A 9849-nucleotide genomic window follows, 5' to 3' on the forward strand; every position below is an offset into this window, starting at 1 on the left:
CCTAAAATGGGCATGTCATGAGACACAGCCACCTCAGCCCTAGTACTCCAAGTCTGGAGATAACCGGGAGGCAAAGAGAATTCAGTTTTGGGGGGGGGGGGTGATGATCTGACATGTGGGCTGCAGGTTCCATTTGGGAGACAGCGTCTGGGTTTCACACCAGATACCACTTCCTCTGCTTCTTAACTGTGCAACTGCTGACAGCTCATTGTCTCACAGCCTCACTTTCTTCCTATGTAGAGTGAAAATACGAAATATATGGAGTCATCATGAATGTTAAAGAAAGAATTATAATACTGATGGGAAATGTTGGAAATATTTTCTTACAAAGGGAAACATGTCTTCGAGTTCTTAGAGGTACAAACCAATCAAAGTCACTGTGAATTAAGGCACCGTTTTCACGCCACTCAGCGGGTATGGTTAATCGGAGACTGGGGGATCCATTGGGCTTGAATGAGCAGGTAGAACTGTGTTCTCAGTCTGTACTGCCTATTTATATTACCTGGGGAGCTATTTAAAATATTTAAGCCAAAGCCCCACCCCAGATTAGTTAATCAGACACATCCCTATTTTGTAAAATCTCCCTCCCTCTCCCCACCACCCAAGTGGTTTCCGGACGTAAGCAGGTTTGAGACTCACTCAACAGAGGGTTGAGTAGATATAAATGGAAACCAAATCTACCTGTGAAATCAATCTGAAGTACAGAAAATAAATATTTGAGTCCCTATTCCCATGCCAGTCAAATCGAACTCTAAAGGGAGAATAAAGGTATCTTGAAAAAATCTAAGAAAGGAAAAAATTAATGTTTCTCACCAAATACTGTTTGCCATGGTAAAATTTGGATCTTTTGGATTATTGAAATGTCAGGAGACTCAGGAGGACAGAAATATGACATATGTTCATCTCTATAAGGGAAAAAATTGTGACATTTTCCAGGTTTGGGCATTAAGGAAATTTTTGTGAGAGACAGTTTCTGGGGTAGAGTCCAGATGGCACAGTGGTTGGTAGAGCTATTAATGTGACGGAGATATTTTTCTAACGTTGTTATGTTCCATAGAATTGCCAGTGCTCATTATCAGGAAAAGCGTCCTGTTGTTTCTTTAATACTATTAATGATTAAGTTTTTAGCAGCTCTAATTAAATTCCAGTAGAAATCATTTTGGTAACCCAAAGCTGTAGAAGATCTAATCGAATAAAAAAATCAGTTGGAAAATAATTCAAGATGCCCAAGTCATCGATCATGTTATATGTTAGGCCTTTAGGGCATGCATTTAAAAATCAGACTTCCATTAAACCAGTAGGTATTGATTAGTCGCTGTTTGAGACCAACCTTTACATAGATTATTTCATTTGAAATTGACCAAAATCTGGTAAAATCTATTTTATTATTTTTGGGAGTCCAGAAAGTAGCACAATCCTCAAGTCTGGTACATCGGGAAGGGATGTAGCTTTCTTCGATCTCTCCAGCCTGTCCTCCAAGGGGGGCATTTTGTCCTGAGTTTAATTCCCATGTCTTATGCAGCAAATGAAGTACTTCCCTCTTTCCTGTTCACTTCTAATGCACAAGAGAGACACTTTCTTCTTCAGTCCTGGAAATTCAGTCCTTTCCTGTAGGTCTATTGGACCAATTAGACTTACCTGTTTACACCTCCAAACCTTAGAAGTGGAAAGGGTAAAAATCCGTAACAAGTGGGCTTCTAATCAGAAGGAATAATTGAAAAAGAGATATTGGCTAGACAACCGATAGTGGAACCTACTGCTTGTTTCTGTTTGTTGAAGGCTAAAGAATTTAACAACTTAGTCTAGAAATAAAATTTCATTTATTGATGAAAGTCTGGTTTCATAGCAATAATAGTGAAAGCAATGAGATTATATAACAAACCACGTGATATTATGTAGTGTTACTGAGAAAAAAGTAGATTTCGTTACTGCTATGATCCATGATACACAAATACATAAATATTTATATAACATGGCAGAATATAAAGACAACGATATCAGATTAAAAAGGGGGAAAAAAAGCAACCTGGGTTTTTCGATTTGCTTTCTGTTTTAATTTTGCTGTATTTTTTATTAATCAAGATGTATTCTCACTTTTTGCATCCTTAATTAATAAAATAGTCTAAAAATATAATGGAAAAGTAGGTTTTGAACAGTGAGGCTTTGGTTTGAGTCTCGGCTCCAGTCCTAAGCAGCTAGAAAAAAGCTAACATGGTTGCTAAATTCTCTGAGACTTGCTGCGTCATGTATAAAATGGGAGATTAGGAAAACAAAGCCACCTGGTAAGATTATTTTAAGTTTTGAATAACAGGATAATGGGAGATGTTTTCTTTCTGTGTCCTGCATAAAAGAAACTCAGAAATGATTGTTTTCTTAATTCATGGTTTTTCTCCCTTTTATACTTAATAACAACTACCGTTAGCTAAAAATAACTTAGAAACTGGTTAAAAACTCCCTCAATATTTGGGAATAAGATGAGTCTTTTATAATTAAAAATGGTTGACAAATAATTAGATAGAGATATTTATATCACTCTTTTACAAATTAACATAGTTTTACATGCATTGCACTTATGTGTCACAAATCTCAACAACATTGAACAAGCTGAAAAGACCAGATTTTGGAAGATCAGAATGATCCAAGTTTCATAGAAATAAGCCTTAAATAACTCCAGGTTTCACCCAAGGAAAGAAAGCACGGCTATGTAAAACGGTTTGTTCATTCCTAGTAAGCACAAACCAAGGAAGACCCTGCTGCATAAGCCAAGATAAATATTTGGATTGTGTAATTGCCTGGCTTCAGCTCACATCTGAGGCCTCTCCTTCCTCTTACCATTTGACCTGACTCCATTTGCTGCCCCAGCATGTGCTCTCTCCTGGCTGCTCTGTCAACGACCAAATTGAAAGATAAATGAAGAATTGAGAAAGCCGGAGCAGCGGAGCCTCTGGCATCATCCTAGTTCTGGGACCTTTCGCAGATTTGGATAAGAAACCCTCAGTTTGGGCTTGCCTCTCAGAACTGTTTTTCAAGTCAGCACACAAGTGATTGTAGACGGATTCTGGGACCCCCATCTGATGTCCTTGGCAAATATCTCCAAAGAGACCTGAGATATTATTTACAGCACTTGCCTCCCAGGGATAATTTGGCACCTCCAGAACAGGGCAGGTTGGTGCCGGAGACGCTGAAATTAGTAATAGGCTTTTACATATTAACGACCCCTAAAAATAACTCCAGATGGAGGAAAGGAGAACAGCCTCAGGCGGCCCATTTTCCATTTCAGTGGCGGTCTGGCTAGCGAAATAGAATTCTGGTTTTATAACAAAAGGCATCTTATTAAATTACTCGAAGATGGGTCTGTGGCTGGCTGCAGGAGTTGGCCCAGCAAGGTTTCCCACGGCTGCAGAATGTGCACATGTTGCTCTGAAAAGGCAGGCCAACATTTTAGGACAAGTGGCACAACTTGCCTCCTTGTCTGATTGGGCCCTGTTAGTAACAGCTATAAAGACATATTTTGGAAAGCCATTTCCTTTAGACATCAGTGGCAGGCATGCCAAGTGCAAGGGGCAGATCAAGATGTTTAAATATAAAAGCCTATTGGATGGGTTGAAAAGGCAGCTTTCTGGGATAATTTGCCTCCCCTGCTCTATTTCAGGTTGGAAAAATGTCTTGACTTTATCAAAGCTCAGAGCACGAATTCACTGCCTTCCTTCGAGGTTGACCAGGTGCCCGTCTCATCAAGCCCATTTCCATTATAAACTGGGTGATGAAACCAAGTCTTCTGTCTCATTGCCTTAAGAACATTGCATACATTTTCATTTCCAGAAACTCCCCCCCACTCCATTATTGTTGAACTACATTAAAAAGCAAGAGATACCTATGAATTAAATTTAAATAATGAGATCCGTATTCTTTAATTCATGTTATTTCCCTGTAGACTTAATAGCATCTTAAATCCAAAAGGGAGAATTGAAGGCATAAAATAGAGAGAAAAAATAAGGGAATATTTTTGTGATGGAAAAGAGAAGACCTTTGGCTTTGGCAGAAGATTGTTTGTTCATGAGTGTTGATTTTATACCCACTCTTAAAAATTGAGCAATAAGAGGATGAGATTACTTTGACCTCTCTTGGGAGAATTTACAATTGACGGTCAGCTTAGCATTGAGAATTCTGAGAACCTCTTCAAAATTAAACTCCAGTGAACACAAGGGTTCAAATCCATTGTAAGTTGCAGGGGATGAATATTTGGTAAATAACTCCTTTTCAAAAAAGCCCTCAGAATCAGCTACAGAAAAGTCAGTGAAAGGTAAATTAAACTGGTGTTGGGTTTGGTTAAAATGGAGTATGAACACACCGCCTTAAATCTGCTACTGAAGACAGCTTACATGTAAAGCAACTATAGGAGGAAAGTGAAAATAGCTGGCACACTGGGGTAGAAAACCAACCCCAAAGAATGAACGTAAAATAGTGATTTCCCATTTGCTTTCCTCCTCCGTGTCCTGGCCAGCTTAAATTCCGAAACTATCTTGCAGACAGAGACAGAAAAAGTACCAAGCGATGTCTTTGGGGTGACAGTCCCAGGAAGGGGTGTAGCTCTTTAACTTTCCTGTTTCTCCACCAGCAAACCCCCACTCCAAAGCTGTGGCTGCACCACAGCCTCATTCCCCTTGTCAATCCAACTGCAAAGAGTTTGAGTTCAACTACAAAGAATGAAGGTCTGATGCCCAGAAAACTGTCCTCACTTTAGACAGCAGCTGCAAGTTTGAGGGTTCCCAGGGTCACACTCACGTCTGACTATCTGGTTACAAATTTGGCCACCCTCAGTTTGATAATTTTTCTAGAAGAGCTAAGGGATCTCAGGAAAGCGCTGGACTTAAGATGGTGTAGCAAAAAGGTACAAATCCGAACCAGCCAAAGGAAGAGGTATGTAGGGTGAGATCTGGGAAGCTTCCAAACCTGAAGCTTCCTGTGTCTACTGGGATGTCACGTGCCTGGTGCTTTTGACACATGACAATACTCAGAGAGTTCTGCCCGCCAGACAAGCTCACCCAAGTGTCAATGTTCAGAGCCAGAGCGCTTATTGACACGTTGGTCATGTGGTGGAAAGCAGCCTTCAGACTCCCTTCTCTCCCTAAAGGTTACACACATCACATGTCTCTGGTTTTTCTGGTGTGATCTGCCCCAATCCTGAGTCATCTAGTTAGCAAATACTATCAAGAGGCAGCTCACCATGAGCCTAATTAACAGTGCTCACAAAGCCTCTCCGATCACTAGGGAAATTCCAAAGGGTTTGGTGGCTTCCAGGAGCTAGCAACAAAGATGAGTCAAACAGTCTGAGGAAAACCCATTTTCAAAACATATGCAACATCACTTGGAAGCTAAAACCCCAGCTTTACAGCCAGAATACCAGGAGAAGGGGACCCTTTTAGCAGGAAGTCATGGGCTAAATGAAATAGAGGCAGAAACTAGATAAAAGGAGCCTTTATGGGAAGCAGACTTGGCCCAGTGGATAGGGCGTTTGCCTACTATATGGGAGGTCCGCGGTTCAAACCCCGGGCCTTCTTGACCGGTGTAGAGCTGGCCCATGCACAGTGCTGATGCACGCAAGGAGTGCCCTGCCACGCAGCGGTGTCCCAGCATAGAGGAGCCCCACGCACAAGGAGTGCACCCCGTAAGGAGAGCTGCCCAGTGTGAAAGAAAGTGCAACATGCCCAGGAATGGCGCTGCACACACGGAAAGCTGACACAACAAGATGACGCAACAAAAAGAGACACAGATTCCCATGCCGCTGACAACAACAGAAGTGCACAAAAGGAGAACATGCAGCAGATGAACACAGAGAACAGACAAGTGGGGCAGGAACGGGGGAAGGGAGAGAAACAAATAAAAAATAAATTAAAAAAATAAAAAAGCTTAAAAAAATAAAAATTAAAACTTTGCATGCCCCCCTCCCCAGGCTCCTTCAGAGGTGTGCATAGGTGAGACTGATTGGAATCAACATGGAAATTGCTAGGACAACTGACGGATAGGTTGGGTGCCATGTGACCTGGCCCTTAGCAGATGTGCAAATAGAATAGCGTGGAAAAGACTTCCATAACTAAACTTAAATTGGAACCCTAACCCATAAATGGCAAGATAAAACTTGTGTTCTGAAATTAACCGTATTAATTCCCTACTAAAGCCAAAAAAAAGTGCAGAAGATTTTAACAGGATCAAGTGTCTCAAAGCATAGTATTTAAAATGTCCAAGATTCCATTCAGAATTACTAGGCATGAGAACAAAAAACAAGAAAATCTCAACAATTGTCCAGAGAAAAGATAATCAGCACCTAGCAACTGGAAGGTGATACAGAAATTAGGATTACCAGACATGGCTGTGAAAGCAGTTAGTACGATCCTGTCCCAGGAAATAAGGATGTTAGTCTAGAAATACAATTTTTCTAGAACCTGAAACAAGTAGAACCCAGTGGAAGTTTTTATTACTGAATATTAAAATAAGGTAAATAAATTTTTAAAAATACTGGAGAGTTTATTTGCAGAATGGAAATGAGATAAAGAACTTGCAGATGGATCTATGGAAGCTATCTAGTCTGAATAATATATAAGAGAAAAAATTACAAATTAATAAAATGGGAAAATATTTAATGGTCTAATTATTTTTACCATTGAAATTACAAGTAGAGAAAAAGGAGCTCGTTTTTAAAAAATTGAAGAAATATTGTCTGAAAACTTCCCGAACTTAGTGAAGGATTAAATTTATAAATCTAAGAATATAGTGAGCCCTAATTAGGATGAACTGACAGAAAACCATGACTAGACCCATCAAAATCAAACTGCCGGAAAGCAAAATAGTGAAAAAATCTTGAAAGTGGCCAGAGAAAAACGATACATTGCATATAAAAACAATTATTTGAATGAATACACAGTTTTCATCAGAACTCATAAAGATCAGAAGGCACTGGAAGAATTTCTGTAAAATACGGAAAGGAAAGAACTGTCAAAGCAAAATTTATATGTAGCAAAAAATGCCCTTCAGCAATGAAGTAAAAATAAAGACATTTTCAACTGAAGGAAAACGAAAATAAATTGTCTTCAATACATTTATTTTAAAACGAAATGCAAAAGGATATACTTGAGAGTGAAGTTAGAAACCTGTGGGGAACCTGTAATGTCAAAAATGGGAAAAGTCAATAAAATAGTATCTTGGTTAATATAATAGAGCAGTTGTCTCTTCTTAAGTTCTGTTCAGTGTATGACTGTTAAGAGTAAAATAATAACACTATCTATGATTTTAATGTGGAGAGGTAACATATGGCAACTACAACATAAAGGAGAAAAGATAAAAAGACCTGAATGGCTTAAAGTATCCACTTTTACTTGAAGTGGTAAAGCATTAACTCTAGGTGGGTTGTGAAAATTTAGGGATGCTTGTTGTAATATCTGGAGAAGCAATTAAATAAAATGTAAGAGATATATTTGAAATGATAAGAGCTAACTTAAAAAGGAATACTAAAAACATCAATAATTAAAAATAAAGCTGGAAAAGGGAAATAGAGGTATAAAGGGAAGATAGGAAAACCAGAAAAAGAAAGATAGGAAAAACAGAAAAGTAATAACAAAACGGTAGACCTAATCCAAGCATATTAATGATTATTTTAAATGGCTATGGTCAAAATTCACCAATTAAAATAGGTTGTAAGATTAGATAAAAACAGTACAAAAGCAAAAAGATCCAATTATCTCCTGTCATGAAAAACTTATTTTAAATATAATGATAAAAGCAGGTGAAAGGGAAAAAAAATTGGAAAAAAATATACCATGAAAATGCTAATAAAAAAATGTGGTAGCTGAATTAATATCAAAATAGATTTTAGAACAAAAAAAAATACCATGGATTAAGAGGGACATTACGTAATTATAAAATGAATAATTCCTTACTTATTTTTAAAAATAAAGGCAAATATTTGGCAGACAATTTCAGGAATTCATCACCCTGTCAGTGGGCCTTACTTTGGAGTATATGCTCCCTAATGTAATAGGCTTAGATTCATTTATAATTTCTCTAGCCATGGCTCTTCTGATCCTTTTATTTGAACCTATAATTAGCACTATGATAGTTAAATATATGTGCTAGAGACCTAAATCTTCGACCAGTTCATATGCTGATTGAACCCTGAATCTCAGCAGAGTTGCAACACCTACTCTCCAGGTCATTCGACTCATCCAGGATAAGTAACAAAAGGATAGGTGACGCCCATCCCGATAAACAGAGTATCTACAACTTCAAGCAAGACAGTTCCATCTATCTGTCCCAAGGGATCCAAGCTCCCCCCTCTCAATAAGAAACAGAGTGGGCATCACCATCCTAAAATCCTCAAGATCGAGGAATGAACATAAGTGGGGAATGCAATTATGGACTAAAGTGGAGTTAGGATTATTCTAGCAATGGGAGGCGTGATACCATTAATATAAAGGCAGGTGTCACCAGAGGTTCTGAGGGGAGGGAGAGGGAAGAATAGGTGGAGCGTGAAGGCATTTTTGGGACATTGGAATAGTCCTGCATGACATTGTAATGACAGATACAGGCCACTATACATTTTGTCAAAACCTGTACAATTATGTGTTGCAAAGTGTCAACTATAATGTCAGCTGTAGACCAGGTTTAGTAGTAATGCTTCTGTATGTGTTCATCAATTTTAACAAATGTACCACATTAATGAAAGATGTTATTAATGGGAAAAGGAGGGCATGGGATATATGGAATCCCTTCTATATTTTTTTTCTTTATTTTGTCTTTTATTTATTACCTTTTTTTAAAGATACACAAGTCACACAAAATGTTACATAAAAAAATATAAGAGGTTCCCATATACCCCTTTCCCCAAACCCCCTACTCCTCCCACATCGACGTCTTTCATCGGTGTGGTACATTCATTGCATTTGCTGAATACATTTTGGAGCATTGCTACACAGCATGCATTATAGTTTATGTTGTAGTTTACATTCTCTCCCAGGGCATTCAAAAATATGAAATGCTTCACAAATTTGCATGTCATCTTTGCACAGGGACCATGCTAACCTTCTCTATATCATTGCAATTTTAGTATATGTGTTGCCAAAGTGAGCGCCCCTCTATTTTTGATGTAACATTTATGCAAACTAAAGCTTCTTTGAAAATAAAATAAACTTTAAAAAGGCAAATAGTTTTGATCAGAGTTCCACAGTAAAACGGAATAGACCCTTCTAATTATTAGCATAAACTTAATGTTTTCAAATATTTTCGCAAACCTCCTATGTTGAGAAAAGTGTTTTCCTATTATACATCTGTGAAAGATGGTTGTCCATCTGTTCCTGATCACTATGAAATAATGATATAATTCATAGCTCAAAGTAATTCGCCATTTAATTTGATATAAAAATGTTTCTTCCAAGTAATTATAGGGTTTCTGCTAGACTTTTATAATTTGAAAAGAAGTTATGAATGCTTAATACTAATTTCATATGCCTTTAGGATATGTGACCCAAAGATGCAAAACACTGGAAGTAATCGTCTTAATTTTTTTCATTCTATACCAAGATACTTTGCACAAATCAGTAAGTTCTCAATAAATATATGACTTCGATGTTAATAAGATTATTTTTCTAACATTACTTATCCAATACTCCCATTGACATTTTAAATGCTGTAAGAGAAGAAACAAATACAATCACTTTTTCCTTTCAAAAGAATACTCAATGGCCAGGCCATTTCTACCATGTCTAAAAAATATGGTGAAAGCAAGAGTCTAGAGGTTTTCAAGAACTGTTAAGACATTTTTACAAACCTGCATGGAAATGGCAAAAAATGTCAGTT

General features: G+C 37.9%; 1 non-coding gene across 1 annotated transcript; it reads right to left on the bottom strand.

The window, feature by feature from the left end:
• Positions 1-9017: 9017 nt before the first annotated feature.
• LOC139438432 (U6 spliceosomal RNA) lies at positions 9018-9124 on the bottom strand. The gene has a single exon (XR_011648107.1). It is a non-coding gene; the product is annotated as a U6 spliceosomal RNA (small nuclear RNA).
• Positions 9125-9849: the final 725 nt, after the last annotated feature.

Source organism: Dasypus novemcinctus, chromosome Y (genome assembly GCF_030445035.2).
Source record: "Dasypus novemcinctus isolate mDasNov1 chromosome Y, mDasNov1.1.hap2, whole genome shotgun sequence".
Taxonomy (NCBI): domain Eukaryota; kingdom Metazoa; phylum Chordata; class Mammalia; order Cingulata; family Dasypodidae; genus Dasypus; species Dasypus novemcinctus.